Below are 19,938 nucleotides of genomic sequence, written 5' to 3' on the forward strand. Positions count from 1 at the left end.
TATTATGTGTTTTTTCTGAACTCAAGCTGCCGACTGCAATTAAAACTGGGTTAAGGAAGTTGCTTGAGGTCTCCTCATATCATCATCATACAGCGTAAAATTGCATTTTAAGATGCATTTCAGAAAGGTTGGGGCTTATTTTCTTTTTTTAGAAGGGTCCTGGAGCTTCAAAAAGAGATGTTTGTGGAAAATGACTTCTGTTGGCTTTTTATTATCTAGAAAATATACATGAAGGTTCTGTTAAATATTAACAGAAATTCAGAATAACTATCTGCATTAATCCTACCAATATAATATCAACATTGTTTCCTTTTTTTAAGTCTCTAAAACTGTGGAGAAAACTGATTTAACTGATAATAAATTGGTTATAATAAATTGTGGGTGCATAAATAACACTAGCCCACTACCATGGGGATCCAAGGTTTGATTAACCAGCAGTGTACCCTGATAGATCCAGGTGCATGCTACATGCCAATTCAAATGGCAACAGGCAGACTCAGTCTGAGTTCTGAACACACTCAGGTATAACTGAATTAAACAGGATGCATCTGACCACATACTGGATTATCATAGCAGAGAGACTGAATACCTCTGTGAATATATGGTTCAGAATCTTAAAAACACTGGTGCAATGTGTAATGTCCAAAAGTTACTGAGGTCATAACATTTATGTTGTTCCTACATTGCATGACATTAGTTTTGATTACTGAATTTAGACACTTTTATTAATATAATTACTTTCTTACTCAGGTATTGGAAAACAATTCATTTAACAATGCAAATGTTCCAATAGCAAAATAATTAACATGCCCACTAGCCTACTACCATGGGGATCCAAGGTTTGATTACCCAACAGTATACCCTGATAGATCCTGGTGCATGCCAGGTTCATGCCTTTCCAAATTATGTTCAGACAATTCAAATGGCAACAGGCAGACGCAATCTGGGTTCTGGACACTCTCATGTATAACTGAATTAAACAGGATGCATCTGACCACATACTGGATTATCATAGCAGAGAGACTGAATACCTCTGTGAATAACAGATGTTAGTTTTGGGTTTTTAATTCATCACTATGTCTGATTTAAAGTAAATTAAAGGATATAAATAGCAATTATATCCAATCAAAATCTATATAGTAATCAAAATATAGCAGCACTATAAAGTAATCAAGGGGTCTGAATCTCCGAGTTCTCCACTCCACAGATTTACAAATAATCGTTTTTCCCAGATTACTCATGCACTCTAACCCTAAACAGATGTTAAATATTATTATGAACAAGAATTGTAAAAATCTGAGGTTGTAAGAGATGTGAGGTGAGCATTGAGTGTCCTCAGGCTGCAGCTGGACCATATTGAACCAAACTGCAGACATAAGTAATCAATAAATGACTAAAAAATGCAAGAAGCCTTGGAGCCTGGTGAACACTGAAGATAATGATATACATTGTGTACTATATACAATATATGACCAAAAGTATATGGACACCTGAATGAAGGCATCCTATTCAAAACCATAACGATAATACACTGCCTGGCCAAAAAAAAGGTCACCACCTGGATTTAACTAAGCAAATAGGTAAGAGCCTCCCATTGGATAATTACTGCATGGGTGATTATGTTTTAGCTGGCAACAAGTTGTTTAACCCTAACTGATGCAGTGAGTAGCTTCTCATTTGTTAAACAACCATGTGGAAAGACACAGCCTGTGGTCGTGGAAAAGATGTTAATCTGTTTCAGAAGGGTCAAATTATTGGCATGCATCAAGCAGAGAAAACATCTAAGGAGATTGCTGAAACGACTAAAATCGGGTTAAGAACTGTCCAACGCATTATTAAAAAGTGGAAGGACAGTGGGGAAACATCATCTTCGAGGAAGAAATGTGGTCAGAAAAAAATCTTGAATGATCGTGATCGGCGATCACTTAAACGTTTGGTGAAATCAAATCATAGAAAAACTCCAGTAGAACAGCAAGAGCATTTCCACACGCACAATGCGAAGGGAACTCAAGGGATTGGGACTAAACAGCTGTGTAGCCTTAAGAAAACCACTTGTCAGTGAGGCTAACCGGCAAAAACGGCTTCAATTTGCTAGGGAGCATAAAGATTGAACTTTGGAGCAATGGAAGAAGGTCATGTGGTCAGATGAGTCCCGATTAACCCTGTTCCAGGGCATTTTGAAGATGTCAGTGTGTATGTAAGAATTTGTCCTCATTTACTCACAAGAGCATTTGTATAAGCTCAGGATTTATCCACTCAAAACATTCCAGTAGGTACAGTAAATTGGCTTTTTCAAATCGCTCCTGTATGTTAGTATGAGTGAGTGTGTAATGGCCTATGATGATTTTAGCATCATATTCAGCATGTGTCTCTATTGCAGTTTACAGGTTGCATTTCTTTATGCAGCGGCTGACTGCGTTAAGTGACAGTGATTTTCCAAAGAACACCACTATTGAGTAAACAGCATTTTACAGCCAGCTTAAAGTTTGCTAAATGGCATGTAAAGGACTGTTATTTTACTTCATGGCAACATGTGGTAAAAATCTTTGAGCAGAACAATAAATAACATGTCTGATGAAAATCAGGCACTGCAAATCACCTGGCTAACATAGTTCCCCAGGTGATGGTGGCAGCAGCATCCTGCTATGTGGGTGCTTCCCGAAGGCAGGTAAAGAGACACAGACAGTAATAGAGGGATGGATGAATGCAGTCAAATACAGAAAAATACTCGAAGACTCTCTAAATAGGGCAAGAGTTAATCTTTCGAAGCAACAATGACTTAAAGTATACATGCAAAACAACACTGAATATAAAGTAGTTCACAGATGCTAACTATTAAATATACCAATAAATATAGCTTTGTCATATTTAATAGGATCTGCCACACAGAATGGGCTAAACTGCCCAAACCCAAGTGTGGGAAAGGGGTCTCAAAGACCACAGTATAGTGTGCACACAGCCATGCACACTGACATCTGTGATCAGCCACCCTCATGCAGGCGCCCTAAGGTAGTAATTGCCCAGTGACGAGGAACCCTGTTTCAGCCATTGTTCTTCTTTATATAGACACACAGTCAATCGTATGTCTGCGTAGACCGCCAGCACTGTTGGGCTAGCGTGTTTTACCACGGCACCACCTGAGCGCCCTGGGTAAAATATATTCTGGTTCTTTTTTGGAACAATATAGCAACAACATATTTTGTTAGTTGAATGAAGATGAGAGAGATAAGATAAGACTGTATTGATCTCCCTGGGGAAATTAACTTGTCACAGCAGTATGAAAGAAAGGTGGTAAAAACAGAAAAAGTCGAAAAAGAAGCTGCTAGACAAAATTGCACACATAATAGTGTAGTTATTTACACTAAAATGATTCCCTTTAAAAATTAAGTGATGTACTTATATTATCGTAAATATAATATATACATGAAAATATGAATAACATATTACATATTGCAGATATGAGTAATACACAGATCAGCCATAACATTAAAACCACCTCCTTGTTTCTACACACATTGTCTATTTAATTGGCTTCACTTACCGTATAGAAGCACTTTGTAGTTCTACAATTACTGACTGTAGTCCATCTGTTTCTCTGCATGCTTTGTTAGCCCCCTTTCATGCTGATCCTCAATGGTCAGGACTCTCACAAGACCACTACAGAGCAGGTATTATCTGGATGGTGGATCGTTCTCAGCACTGCAGTGACAATTACATGGTGGTGGTGGTGTGTTAGTGTGTGTTGTGCTGGTATGAGTGGATAAGACACAGCAGCGCTGATGGAGATTTCAAACACCTCACTGTCACTGCTGGACTGAGAATAATCGACTATCTATCAGGTCTAGAAGATGACCAACTCAAACAGCAGCAGTAGATGAGCGATCGTGTCTGACTTTACATCTACAAGGTGGACCAACTAGGTAGGAGTGTCTAACAGAGTGGACAGTGAGTGGACACGGTATTTAAAAACTCCAGCAGCGCTGCTGTGTCTGATCCACTCATACCAGCACAACACAGTAAGTGGAGCTGATAAAATGAACAGTGAGTGTAGAAACAAGGAGGTGGTTTTAATGTTATGGCTGATCAGTGTATATTACATATTAAGAGTATTAAGAGTAAGAGTATGTAATTTGCAGAGGAGGGTGAAGAAGTGAAAATACCTACCTACCCAACCACACACACACCAAACAATACGTAAAAACATGGCACAATGTTTCAGTAATTATATTAACTAGATGAACTTTTTAATCCTGATTAGGGTCATATTCGGTTCAGAATCTTAGAAACACTGGTGCAAGGTGTAATGTCTACAAGTTACTGAGATCAAAATCATTACCTCTAACATTTATGTTGTTCTAACTCTGCATTACATTAGACATTTTTCAATATAATTACTTTCTTGCTCAGATATTGGAAAACAATTCATTTAACAATGCAGATGTTCTAATAGAAAAATGGTTAACATGTCTATCCATCTCTTTTTGGCTAGTTTATCACCAGACGCACCTGCAGAATAAAGTGTGATTATAATGCGGTGTCTGCAGGTCACACTCAGACACTTATTTCTTTACTTTGGTCTATTTCAGTTATTTTAGTCTCTGCATTATTCATTACTTTCTCCATCCTTCCTTTTTTAATCACCATACAGGTCTGCATTAATAATTCCTTCTACCTTTCTCACATCTCTCTTTCACCACTCATTTTTGTGCACGCTCCCACTGAGACATCTGGCAACAGTAGAAGGAATTTTTGCCAGTGCAGCTTGTATGTGTGTAGGTCTCAGTGGGAGGACACTGCACCACTGGCCAGGTGCTATGTGGCAAAGTGCCTGAGCCAGACGCTGTGAATCCTAATCGTCCGCAATCCATGTACAAACCATGTGCCCAGAAAAGTCAAATGCAATAAAAACAATAAGAATCTGTGGTTTGCTAATAAGAAATGACGTTGGATGTTTTGGCTAACCAACTTGATTGTATTTTGTAAATATGAACAAATTTTGCCTGTAACACACTAAAAAATTTGTACATGTGCCCTGTAATGGACTAGCGACATGTCCATGTTTCCTGCCTTTCACCAAATAAATAAGATTGACTGCGACCGCCACTCAGGTGGCGCATACGCTAGCACTCCATAGTTGGGGTTTCGAATACATCGTATCGAATCTCAGCTCTGCCGTTCAGACTGGGCTGGGCGGCTGCAAGAGCAACGATTGGCTGTTGTTCATAGGGGTAAAAAGTCGGACCATAGGTCCTCATAACTGGTGCAGCTGCGGCCCCTGCTGGCTGACTGATGGCGCCTGCACAGGGCTGAGGAATAATGCTGATGGGGGTGTGGCCCTCCATACACAGTGCCCGTCAGTGTATGAACTCGACTCGTGCAGGTGAAAATGCAGTCTGTACTGACTGTACGTGCCGGAGGGGGCGTATGTCAGTTGAGAGGCGTCCTCAGTCAGCGGTGAAGGGTCGAATCAGTATAGAGAACGCATTCAGGGTAATTGGACACGACTAGATTAGGGAAGAAAATTGGGGGGGGGGAAAGACCCAGTCCAGGATAAAGCATGGTTAAACAGACAATAAATGAATGAATTGTCTGAACAAGTGATGGTATCATGATTGGGTATACAAGAAAGATCCATCAAGTCTTTGTAAGCAAAGATGGTTCATGACTCACCAATTTGTTCTAACAAATTTTGTGAGAGTTCAAAAAGAACATTTCTGAATGCAAGATTGCAAATAATTTAAGTCCTTCACCATCTACCGTACATAATGTTATTAAAAGTGTCAGTTCATGTAGAGCACGTGTCAAACCCAAATCAGGCCTGCCCCACGAGAGCTTAAAAGACGTATGATTGTCTTAAAATACACTGTAAATCGTACATAAACTGCATCTTCCACAATGCATGCCTATTTTGTGACCTGCAAAGTGACCGCATCCCACCACTAGATGGCAATGCTTCCACATCAGCGTTTAACTGTGATATTGATAAATATTTACAAATAATCTCAAAATGTACAAGAAGAGTAAACTGAAGCAGAAGGAGGTAATTTAATGAAAAATGGGAAAATGAATACAAGTTCATGCTTCAAGAAGAGAAACCGGTACGTCTCTTGTGTTATGAGGCCGTGTCTGTGGTAAAGGAGGACAATATAAATGTATCTATATGTTATAAACATGCAGTATAAATTTGGCATTTTGACAACAAACACAGAATTTAGCCTCCAAGAAAAACAACAAATTGTCCAAAACATTAAAAGGCAGACTGCAATCACAGCAGGATACGTTACAATCGGGCCTTTGGGGGCCACCATAATGCAGATGTGGCCCTCTGTGAAAATGAGTTTGACACCCCTGATGTAGAGCAAAGCTGGCAACAACTGTTAAATGTGTGTTGGCTTCAAGCCTTCAGACGACACACCATGCTAGTGTGATAAATTTAGTCACATGGGCTTGGGGGTGTTTCGGAAAAACATTGTCACTTAACAAAGCCCACAGTCTTATAAAAAAATAAGCCAAACAGTAATGCTGTGCAGAAACTACATCAAGTTATCTAAGCTCAAGCTTATGTCAGATGGACTGAAAGAAATGTGTGCTGTGGTCAGATTAGTCCTTTTTTTGGTTTGTTTTCAGGAAAGCCAGATGTTTTCTCATTGCCATGGATGAAAAGGACAACTCGGACTGTTTTCAGTGAAAGGTGCAAACACCAACATCTGTCTGAGAACCCAAGCCAGAATCTCCTAAATATGGGAGCAGCCCTTACAAAAAAATCATTTTATTTATTGAAAAAACTTTCTCCAGTGCCAACTGGCACTGTGTAAACAAGTAATTGCCCCTTTAGTTAATCACACAATTAACAAAAATGGGTTTAATAGGGCCACTTTATTTTTCTGCCTTGTGCCCAGTGTTTCCTGGTGGAACTGAACCTGCCTTGACCCTTTTCAGGTTAAAATATCGGTAAAACATGAAAATAAAATAAAACATATTATCCTTGTCATATAATATCATAGATAATAGCATTTAGTGTCTGGAAACAGCAAAATAACATCTATCATGGAATGGGGGTGCATTAGAACCCACAGTATGGGTGACTTGCATATGTGTGAAGGTAAGGGAAAGGGCAGGAAGTGCACCTGGCACTCGAAACTCGGTGTTACCTCCGGTCGGCTGGGCACCATCTAGCGGGCATAATTGGCAGTGCCTGCAGCAGATACTAATTGGCCACCATATCTGCAGGATGGGAGCCTGACTATGTGTGGGTGGGTCTTCATACGCTGTGTAAGGACCCTGATTGGCGGAAGAGACGCCTGTGCAGAATTCAGGGGCGAGAAGAGGAGGGCTGTGCACGTGTTGGAAGAGGCTTCTACAGCGACGTGCTCTCCTCGGATGCAGTGGAAGACAAAATTGAGTGTGCTAAATTGGGAGGAAAAATGGGGGGGGGGGGGGGGGGGGAGTGCATCTGGCACTGTGTCAAATCAAATATTAAATATTTGGACAAACGATCCTCTGTGGCGACACCTAACAAGAGCGGCCAAAGAAAATCATTTGTTTATTTACTTTTGAATCGCCTAAATAGAACATTTTCAATGCTCGGGTGGTGCAGCAGTCCATTTCACCAGCCCACCACAACTGGGCTGATCTGGGTTTGAATCTTTGGAATCATGGTTACCAAAGGCATGGATTGGGGCCATGTCCAGGCCTTGCGCCCAGTGTTTCCTGGCAGAACAGGACCAGTCCTGACCATTTTGAGGTTAAAGCGGTGGTACAACATAAAAAAAAAAAGAAAAAAAATATATATATATTATCCTTGTCATATAATATCATAGATAATGTAGGCGGCATGGTGACTAAGTGGGTAGCACTGTCGCCTCACAGCAAGAAGGTCCCGGGTTCGATCCCCAGGGGGGGCGGTTCGGGTCCTTTCTGTGTGGAGTTTGCATGTTCTCCCCGTGTCCGCGTGGGTTTCCTCTGGGTGCTCTGGTTTCCTCCTACAGTCCAAAGACATGCAAGTGAGGTGTATTGGAGATACAAAATTGTCCAGGACTGTGTTTGATATAACCTTGTGAACTGATGAATCTTGTGTAATGAGTAACTACCGTTCCTGTCATGAATGTAACCAAAGTGTAAAACAAGACGTTAAAATTCTAATAAACAAACAAACATAGATAATAGCATTGAGTGTGGGGGAAAAAAACTAAATAACATCATGGAATGGGGGTGCATTAGAACCCACAGCATGCATGAAGGTACCATTGATGCAATGGATCCTCTCCCGGGAAGCAAGCTAATGCCAGGCCTTACTCTGCATGCACTACAACAGCATGGCTTTGCGGATACAGAGTGCGTGTGCTTCACTGGTCTGTCTGAAGTCTAGATATGTCTCCAGTGGAAAATGTTTGTTGGTTCAAGAAAACAAGAATCAGACAATGGCAACCACAGACTGATAAGCAACTGATGTCTCAATTCAAGCTAGAATGGGCAAAAATTCCACTTGCAAAACTGAAACAATTAGCATATTCAGTTCCCAAACTATTAAAAAGTGTAATTAATAAAAAAAGTGATGTAGCACAGCGGTACACTGCCTGGTCAAAAAAGGTCACCACCTGGATTTAACTAAGCAAATAGGTAAGAGCCTCCCATTGGATAATTACTGTATGGGTGATTATGTTTCAGCTGGCAACAAGTTATTTACAACCATGTCGAAAGAGTGAAAAAGAATGTCCTGTGATTGTGGAAAAGATGTTAATCTGTTTCAGAAGGGTCAAATTATTGGCATGCATCAAGCAGAGAAAACATCTAAGGAGATTGCTGAAACTACTAAAATCGGGTTAGGAACTATTAATTATTAAAAAGTGGAAGGACAGTGGGGAAACATCTTCAAGGAAGGAATGTGGTCAAAAAAAAATCTTGAATGATCGTGATCGGCGATCACTTAAACGTTTGGTGAAATCAAATGGTAGAGAAACTCCAGTAGAACTCAGGGATATGTTTAATAGTGAAAGTACGAGCATTTCCACACTCACAATGAGAAGGGAACTCAAGGGATTGGGACTAAACAGCTGTGTAGCCTTAAGAAAACCACTTGTCAGTGAGGCTAACCCGCAAAAACGGCTTCAATTTGCTAGGGAGAATAAAGATTGGACTCTGAAGTAATGGAAGAAGGTCATATGGTCTGATGAGTCCAGATTTACCCTGTTATAGAGTGATGGGCGCATCAGGGTAAGAAGAGAGGCGGCTGAAGTGATGCACCCATCATGCCTAGTGCCTACCGTACTGCCTACCTGTGGGGGCAGCGCTATGATCTGGGGTCGCTGCAGTTGGTCAGGTCTAGGTTCAGCAACGTTATGTGCCCAAAAAATGAGGTCAGCTGACTACCTGAATATACTGAACGACCAGGTTATTCCATCAATGGATTTTTTCTTCCCTGATGGCACGGGCATATTCCAAGATGACAATGCCAGGATCCATCGGGCTCAAATTGTGAAAGAGTGGTTCAGGGAGCATGAGACATCATTTTCACACATGAATTGGCCACCACAGAGTCCAGACCTGAACCCCATTGAGAATCTTTGGGATGTGTTGAAGAAGACTTTGCGCAGTGGTCCAAATCTCCCATCATCAATACAAGATCTTGGGGGAAAATTAATGCAACTCTGGACAGAAAAATATGTTGTGACATTGCAGAAGCTCGTGAAAATGATGCCACAGCGAATGCGTGCCGTAATCAAAGCTAAAGGCGGTTCAACCAAATATTAGTGTGTGACCTTTTTTTTGGCCAGGCAGTATATATGTGTGTGTTGCAGGCATACAATTCCAAATTTGTTTCTATTTACAAAAAACAATGAAGTTCTTCAGTGAAAACCTTTTCTTTTTACTGATGTCAGTTAAATCAAGGATCAAGTGAATGAACAAATCACAGAATCTTTTTTATTATTCAATTTTACACAATGTCTTAACTTTTCAGTATAATGTATTATCTGTCAGGTGCCATTATTTTTCTGGCACAAACGTTTCCAGCAAACAAATGTTTTATTACAGTTATATAATAGGCATAGTCAATAAAACAATATTACTTTGTGTTGTTTGGCTAGATAGCTGGATTTCCAGTTAAAGATGGATGTTTTTGGGATGTGTCAGCATTGCTGTTCTGGCAGGTGTAGCATTTATAAGGCATGACAGTACACATGACTACTGACTGAGGATGGCTTTGCAACTGACATAAATGACAACAGCGTACATAATTCTTAATCAGCTTTGACTGGATAACTTTCAACACGTCTGTTATTATATGAAAACTTACAAACTTTTTATATTTTGTTTTTTATGCATTTTCTCCCCTTTTCCTTCCTTTTAGCGCGTCCAATTGCCCAGTGACGCCATGCTTCCTCTACACCAATGCCGATCCCTGCTCTGACTGAGGAGAACAAAGCTAACCCACGCCGCCTCCGACACGTGGGCAGCAGCCGCATGCATTTTGTCACCTACACTTTGACGAGTGCAATGTGGATCAGCACTGTGTATGGAGAGACACACCCTGACAGCACTTATCAATCAGCCAGCAGAGGTCATAATTGCATTAGTTATGAGAGAGTCCGTAATATCCCACCCCTATCTGAACAACAGGCCAATCGTTGTTCATGTGGCTGCTCAGCCCAGCCGGCAGGGAGAGCTGAGACTCAATACGATGTATTCGAGATTCCAGCTCTGGTGTGCTAGCGTGTGTCTTTACCGCTGCGCCACCTGAGCGGCAAAACTTACCCATTTTAATTATATGTATATAAAGAATGTAGAAATCAACTACATTTTATTAACGGGGCAAAATAGTTAAAATCTGGGAAGTAAAGAGGCATATTAAGGCACTGTTGTTAATAAAACCATTCCTAACTTAAGTATGTAGGGGGTATTATAAAGTATTTGCATGTATGTTAGCCCACTACTGCTGATATCCATGCATCCAGAGTTCACATCTGAGCAGTGCTTTTGACCAGTTGTGCATCTACATCGACTAATATCCAAGGGGGGTGACTGATACCGCCTAGCTGGGTGCACTTGTCAGTGCGCTCTTAGTTGAGGGCTGCATCAGGAAGGGCATCTGGTGTAAAAACCTGCATGTGAACCAGATCCACTGTGGCACTCCCTTAATAATTTCATATATTAAAAAATTGTTATCTAATGCCAACTGGCACTGTGTAAACAAGTAATTGCCCTCCTAAGTAATTACACAATTAACAAAAAAATGGATTTAATAAGACTAGACACATACTTAATTGATGCCAGTGCTTCTGAATCACCTAAGTAGGCCAGGGTATTTCTGCCTTGAGCCCAGTGTTTCCTGGTGAAACTGGACCTGCTGTGACCCTTTTAGAATAGAGCATTGGTAAAAGATGAAAATAAAATGAAAATACATTATCCTTGTCATATAATATCATAGATAATACTATTTAGTGCGAGGAAACAAGCGAAATAATGAGAATTGGTGTGGGGGGGCAACACTTTTCATAGCACTGTTTACGGTATTTAAAAATAAATAAACATTTCTGAATAAAATACACTTATAATTTATACACCGATCAGCCATAACATTAAAACCCCCTCCACGTTTCTACACTCACTGTCCATTTTATCAGCTCTACTTCTCATTTAGGAGCACTTTGTAGTTCTACAATTACTGACTGTAGTCCATCTGTTTCTATGCATGCTTTGTTAGCCCCCTTTCATGCTGTTCTTCAATGGTCAGGATTCTCCCAGGACCCCCACAGAGCAGGTATTATTTAGGTGGTGGATCATTCTCAGCACTGCAGTGACACTGACATGGTGGTGGCGTGTTAGTGTGTGTTGTTCTGGTATGAGTGGATCAGACACAGCAATGCTGCTGGAGTTTTTAAATACCGTGTCCACTCACTGTTTACTCTATTAGACACTCCTACCTAGTTGGTCCACCTTGTAGATGTAAAGTCAGAGACGATCACTCATCTATTGCTGCTGTTTAAGTTGGTCATCTTCGAGACCTTCATCAGTGGTCACAGGACGCTGCCCACGGGGCGCTGTTGGCTGGATGTTTTTGGTTGGTGGACTATTCTCAGTCCAGCAATGAGAGTGAGGTGTTTAAAAACTTCATCAGCGCTGCTGTGTCTGATCCACTCATACCAGCACAACACACACTAACACACCACCACCATGTCAGTGTCACTGCAGTGCTGAGAATGACCCACCATCCAAATAATACCTGCTCTGTAGTGGTCATGTGGGGGTCCTGACCATTGAAGAACAGCATGAAAGAGGGCTAACAAAGCATGCAGAGAAACAGATGGACTACAGTCAGTAATTGTAGAACTACAAAGTGCTTCTGTATAGTAAATCGAGCTGATAAAATAGACAGTGAGTGTAGAAACAAGGAGAAGGTTTTAATGTTATGGCTGATCGGTGTATCATAAGGAAGCATTTTACATAATCATACACACACATACCAATTTTCTGCTGTCAGCAAAAATCTTTTTTTCCTGCAGGCACTGAAGCTAGCCACACTCCTGAGATGCACGTTTTACTGCCATTTCCATCACAATGCCACAGCCCTTTCCTCACACACTTCAACAAGAAAGGCACCATAAAGCTAATAACAGAGGAGTAGCTGTTAGCCCCTGCAGTAAATATAAACCAGTGGTCTTTTCCATTAAAGGCCACAGCTGGTTTTGCTTAGAAATAGAAATGTTGGCATGGTTCTTAAACCTAATTCCCATTACTGTTTTTCACCTGTCTAGTAAGTTCAGAAAGCTGTAACATGAGGGGTTGACAAAAGGACAAAGGAAAAGAAGCGTGCTTAAACATGCTGTATGAAACAGCAGTGGACAACATGGAGAATAGAGAGACAAATACAGCTGAACAAATGCCAGAAATGGGGGGGGGGGGGGGGGGGTTTATATATTTTGTTATTCTCTTTGTTTCGCCAGGTTCTTAACAGACTCAACTGACTGTGTCTGTGGGAGGCGAGACTGAATGGGGTTTTTCCCTACTGCAGCTGCAGCGGTGACTCCTACTGTCTGGTTGTGATGCCATCCATAGTGGTGGAGGAACACACATATCACATATATTAAATCTATATACACTGATCAGCCATAACATTAAAACCACCTCCTTGTTTCTACACTCACTGTCCATTTTATCAGCTCCACTTACCATATAGAACCACTTTGTAGTACAATTAATACAATTACTGACTGTAGTCCATCTGTTACTCTGCATGCTTTTTTTAGCCTGCTTTTACCCTGTTCTTCAATGGTCAGGACTCTCCCAGGACCACCACAGAGCAGCTATTATTTGGGTGGTGAATGATTCTCAGCACTGCAGTGACACTGACATGGTGGTGGCGTGTTAGTGTGTGTTGTGCTGGTATGAGTGGATCAGATACAGCAGCGCGAGTGGAGTTTTTAAATACCGTGTCCACTCACTGTCCACTCTATTAGACACTCCTACTTAGTTGGTCCACCTTGTAGATGTAAAGTCAGAGACGATCGCTCAGCTATTGCTGCTGTTTGAGCTGGTCATCTTCTAGACCTTCATCAGTGGTCACAAGATGCTGCTCACGGGGATATTTTTGGTTGGTGGACTATTCTCAGTCCAGCAGTGACAGTGAGGTGTTTAAAAACTCAATCAGTGCTGCTGTGTCTGATCCACTCATACCAGCACAACACACACTAACACACCACCACCATGTCAGTGTCACTGCAGTGCTGAGAATGATCCACCACCTAAATAATACCTTCTCTTTTGTGGTCCTGTGGGGGTCTTGACCATTGAAGAACAGGGTGAAAGGGGGCTAACAAAGCATGCAGAGAAACAGATGGACTACAGTCAGTAATTGTATTAATTGTACTACAAAGTGCTTCTATATGGTAAGTGGAGCTGATAAAATGAACAGTGAGTGTAGAAACAAGGAGGTGGTTTAATGTAATGGTTGCACCAAGTCCACCCAATGTTTTGGAGTAGAATCAGACCTTCCCTTGCCTTGACTAATATTAAATGTAGAGATGGGACGATCGATCGGCTACGAATCGGTATCGGCCGATTTTTAATCAAAATATGCTATCGGCGATCGGCGATATTTCCTAAAAGTAGCCGATCCGATCGTGTGATATATAAAGACCATGTTAAGTTAACAGCTCAGTGGATTGATCCAGACTTTGAGCTACGAAGCACCAACCATCACATCACCATTCATCAACAATCGTACAGAAACCATCGTGAAAGCTCTTACGATGTAATTTTGCTGATTGTAATATTTACTTTAAAAAGATAATTCAACCCGGTCACATCTGAGTCGATTCTATCAGCACGTTATATAAACTCCTGGTTCACTTTGGCAAATCGTAAGCGGTTCTTACTTGTGATGTAGATGAGAACAGAAGACGTTACAGAGCCAATCCGAGGCAAAAGTTTATTCATTACCAAATTCGTTAGTTCAAGATCATCTGCTAAACTTTTAGCTCCTTAGACGGAACGAGTCTGACTCGGTTACAGATCTGTGGTAATAGCAGTTTAATTAAGCTTTTTAATGAAGCTTTTTAATGTAAGAGAGTCACACAGAATGTTCTGTAATAGCTGGTGTTTATTTAAAACCACGACATTTAATTAATAACAGTAAACACGGAGAGATAACTGAGAAGAGAAACTTACGCTTCATATAAAAACGAATCAACTCATGAATCAATGAATCACTTATAGCGATACAGTGAACAAAGCGTATCTTCTAAAGGCACAAACACACACACACACACGCGTGCGCGCGGCTCCGGTTTATCTTTACTGTGAGGCTCTTTTTAAGTTTATTTACTGCTAATACCCCCCCCCCCCCCCCCGATCGGAATCGGCTATCGGCCAATGTCCCTGAAAGGAGATCGGAGATCGGAGATCGGTGCCAAAAACCCCGATCGGTCCATCTCTAATTAAATGATTAGAATAAATAAATAAAACAACAAATGCTAGTGCTCGGGTGGTGCAGCGGTGCCCTGGGTGTTCCTGCCTTGTGCCCAGTGTTTCCTGTGGAACCGGAACCACTGCAACTGATGACGCTGTTGCTGAAAATGAAATTGAGTAATTTATCTGCATCTCAAAGGTTCCCTAATGTAATTTCTACAATGTAACTGTGGGTGTTTCTATTCAAAAAATAAGTTTTATTTTTTTATTATTAAACATTTGTATTATTTTTATGTGTAATAATATCGTCAGTGGTGATCCGAAACAACACGCGAGATCCGAATGTAGTGCTGAATCCACATTCTAATTTTGACATTATTCCTTTAGGAAAAGCCAATTCAATTTCATGAGCCATCAACTCAACATTCCCTTTAAAGACATACTGTGGGTGAGTTGTTTCACCTCAGTGCCTGAGCAGTACATGAACTGCACACACACACACACACACACACAACACACACACACGGCATCTGCCGAGCACCTTTTACTTAGCTTATATGTGTGTGAGAGAAAGATGCCTGCATCAAGGGGTTCTGCTTTACTTCTAAATGGTTCCTTCATAACATCTGGCCTTCAAGAACAGGGCTGGAATCCACATACACATTACCTGCATCTGAGCTAACCTTTAAAGTCCAAAATCTGATGCTGCATTGGCTATTCACTCTGATCTCCTGCAATCGATGAGATTACCTCCTGAATTGCTTTTCACTTTCAACACACCACTGCAGATTTCATTGTGTTCAGAGGGAATTTCTACGTGTGGCTGAGAGGGGGAGATTTATTGAACAGGCTGCACAATGCTGGTCCTTGCTTATCGTTGACTTCAGACCAGTCTGTTCTACTGGCTCTTCGACAAGAACTAAATGAGCAACTCGCCCAACACACAAACAGCCAATCTAATTAAGTCACAAAATTAAAAAAGAAGGCAAAGCTGGTACATTCTTGAGTATTATTTCTACTATTTCTATTTTTTACAAAGAGAAACAATGTTTCAGGATGCAACGTCAATGGAATTAGGGAACTCATTTATTTGAGTGCTGCGGAGACAGAAGAGTTTCGTCAGCAGAAAGAAACCTGACTGCGGTTAGCTCTTTTAGGATCTGGAGGTTAGAAGTTTGATGGATAGATGGGTGCATGGATGCATGGATGGAAGCACAGTCTACATCAGCTGCAATGTGACGTAACCTAGGGCCTACCCTTTGATTGGTATCCCGTTTACAAAACTGCTGACTGCTTTATTTGGCACTGGATAACAACATGAGCATACAAAAACAGTAACAGTAACGCTCTTTGGGAGGAATTATACATATGGTCTACTAGCTGACCTTACAGATAACATTTTAGAACGTTCACATGATTCATTCATTTTTCAGTTCACATGATTCATTCATTTTTCAGTTCACATGATTAATTTATTCTTTGACCTGAACAGGATTGCAGTGCATCTGGCATCACCTAATAACTGACTAGAGATGAGGTCTGATCCCAACTCCTCTGGATCTAAATCAATATAGCAAAATATCTGCTGCGTCAACCATGTAAAATTATGTTTTTACAAGTCATTTTTACATATTCAATTATTTTTTTACATATAAACATATAACAAATGCTTGTTGTTATGCAGTTCATGTAAACGGGCAAAAAAATTGCAAGGACACATTTTGAGCCTTCAATAATCCACTGTTCCCACTCCCGACAATTGTCAATCCCTAGGGTCAGTGGACCCATATGTCCACTCACAGCCATTGAATGTATTCTTTCTTTTTTCTGTTTTACAGCACCCCTGATACCAACCATTTTAAGGTCACAAAGTACCTAGTCAATGAATGCGCCAAATGTTGTCTTGTAAATATATGGGTTATGTGGCACAACCACAGAGTAATAAAACCACAGTAATTAAAGCTATCTATCACAACTGAATACATTTGAAGAAATATTTGTAGCATCTACATTACATAAGACATTGCGAGGAAAATGTTATGCACATGACTACGTTTTTAGCCATCTTTAGATAATCCCAGCTGACATAAACCAGTCTAATCTTGACTCTAAATGGCTTTACGGAAGGAGTCTTTGGTCCTGTCACTGTACCACAAATGGCAGTTGGAATCAATACCCTGCCAACTCTTAAAAGCACTTCAAACTGAAGTCATTTTTGTTAGCTGTACCAAATGATCTCAGAATAGAGCACAACGGGGAGGTTTAGTAAGTACAAATGCTTTTTTTTTCAAATCATTTTCATTAATGAATAAATTATTTACTTTTAATGAATATGGTTTTATGGATTTCTACTTTATAAAGAATTTGCATAAGCTACACTAGGTAAAGTAATTACTAAACACTAATATGCATTTTATCAGAGGACATCATTATTGACAAGTTAAAATGAAAAAAAAATGTAGTTTGGTCAGAATTTGGCATAAACAGTATGAATTCCTGAACCTACCTTAACCACTTTAGGCTGATGGCAGTGTTGTGCTGATGTGAGCACACAAATACCATTAGAGCTTGGTTTGAATGCCACAAACACACACACACACACACACACACACACATATATATATAGCTTTCATCTGTTAACACTAGTATTTAACTATGCAATGTACTCTAGATACACCACCTGACATGGGACACTCAACCAACCGTACCATAGCCTGTAAATCAATATTTCTAAAAGGGTATCTAAAGAGGTTCTACAGATGTCCCTTGAGGCATTACTGTGGCACAGGACACTGCACAATCTTTATTAATAACAAACCAAACTAAAGGACAATTGTCGGTTGTACCACATGACATCAGTAATTGATGACAAAAGACTATTAATAATTATAAATATGCCTGATTTTGTGACATAATGGGTGTTACAAACCTAAAATCCTGCTGAGCTATTTTATTTAGGATTTATGTGGGTAAAATACAAAAAGATTTAGTTTCTATTGTTTATCCGAATCTGTGAAATACAATTTGTAATTGAAGAAATATTCAGACAGTCAAATCAGACTGGGTTTATATTCTTACATATTATATATGTATTATATATATATATGTATTATATTACTTATATATATATATATATATATATATATATATATATATATATATATATATATATATATATATATATATATATATATATATATATATATTTGTTTATCGGAATATTTAATACAATTTTATAATGAATAAATATTCGCAGTCAATTCAGACTGTTAATAATGTGGGTTTATATTCTTACATATTACATATGTAATATTTTACTTATATTTTATATATATATATATATATATATATATATATTTATTTGTTTATCCAAATATTTAATACAATTTTATAATGAAGAAATATTCACAGTCAATTCAGGCCGTTAATAATGTGGGTTTATATTCTTACATATTATATATGTACTATATATATATATATATATATATATATATATATATATATATATATATATAATTTAACAATCTTATACTGACTTTGTATAATGCACAGGTCGGACGCTCTTATGTAATCAGACACTGCAGCGTGAGCCTGACTTGGTCTGGGCGGGGACAGAAAGTTGGACTGTAAGTGTAGCCCCGCCCCTTCAGTATCTCCCTGCTCCATCACCTCCCACCCCCATCATGCACCACTCCGCTCCCCTACACACCATTTTCATTGTTAGCAACTTCAAAAGAAAGAAATAAACCAAACATATCATTTTTAGGACTGTGGGCGCCTATTTACCGTTTATACCAGTGTAAAATCTGAAGAAAAGCCTAAATTAAAGCCCTACAGTAGATAAAAGAAGGTCTTACCTTGTGCTGAGGTGTACTGCGACAAGAGCTGAGTGAGTGCTGTAGACTGACGTGTGGAATAAACAAACTTCACGGAACGCAGCGGGACACTCGTGCAGGGAGAAAGAAACGCTGAAATTTCACAGCATTGCTTTATCCTTCTTTATCATTTAAAAAATAACGCGGTCGTCTTCTTTGCAGTTCCCCCGCTCACGCGCACTCACGCACACAGTGGGGAGAGCAGCGGGCTAGTGGTGCTCAATGACGGGACCAGCGGAGATGCTAACGCACACACACGCACGCGCGCACACACAATTCCATGCTCACACACCGCAATCCGCTCTCAGCACACACAGCGCAGCCTCCGGCGCTCCGCTCCGCTGCTGTACCAGCCGAAAGCCTTCTCTAATTGGCTAGTGGAAAATTTCCCCTTTTCCTATTGGACGAGAGGGTTTTTTTCACCGCACGCGCTCAGAAGTAGCCCCACCCCTTTTCTTTCCTACAGTACTTCAGTACTACAGTAGCCAAACCGCAAAACCGCATACTAGCGTACTAAAGAGTGTGCCAGAACTGCACTATTGAAGGCGACTGAAAATAGGCTCCTGTGTTAAAGTGAAGGAGGCTAGTATGCGCGTTATGATGGACGTATGTTAATTCACAGTCGGGATACAGGAGGTAGGGAAGGAGAGGGGGGTGGGGGGGTGCTGGGGGAAGCAGGGGAGACTAGACGCAGATTTCCCTGCTCACTCAGCATCCCACCATATGTGTGTGTGTGTGTGTGTAAGAGAGGGTGGGGGTGTTTCAGTAGTTCTGCAGTAGCACCAGCCTCCTCTGCCTCTGATTCTTCTTTGCTTCCAGCATGTAAAGCACTTGTGCATCAATTATTAAACATTATAGTCATGTCGCATGCTAGCACGAACAGCCTGTGGACTTCAAGGGTCTGTAGTCAAAAACTCCAAAATAACACCAGCAGTTGGCATCATCAGCAACCTTATTACTCACTGTCAGCATCTCTAGCACTACACCATGACCACTGCACCACAATGCGCTGCTTTCTACTCGCTTGCATCAACCTGACACTACACCAACACCAAGAATCACAGGATAATACATATGTGTATAAACATGCATTTATTGAAGCTACTTAAATAGTCAGGATGTCTTAACTCATTGCAGTCAAACCGAGACAAAGACTAGT

The 19,938-nt window shown here is 40.4% G+C and overlaps 1 protein-coding gene across 2 annotated transcripts in view; it reads right to left on the bottom strand.

The window, feature by feature from the left end:
* Nucleotides 1–19,001, bottom strand: part of LOC134316939 (synaptotagmin-2) — a 102,401-nt gene extending 83,400 nt beyond the window's left edge. For both annotated transcript variants that reach the window (XM_062997508.1, XM_062997505.1), the window contains exon 1: nt 18,762–19,001. The gene's annotated coding sequence lies outside the window, so the exon portion shown is untranslated. The remainder of the gene's footprint in view (nt 1–18,761) is intronic.
* Between the last annotated feature and the right edge of the window lie 937 nt (nt 19,002–19,938).

Source organism: Trichomycterus rosablanca, chromosome 6 (assembly GCF_030014385.1).
Source record: "Trichomycterus rosablanca isolate fTriRos1 chromosome 6, fTriRos1.hap1, whole genome shotgun sequence".
NCBI lineage: Eukaryota > Metazoa > Chordata > Actinopteri > Siluriformes > Trichomycteridae > Trichomycterus > Trichomycterus rosablanca.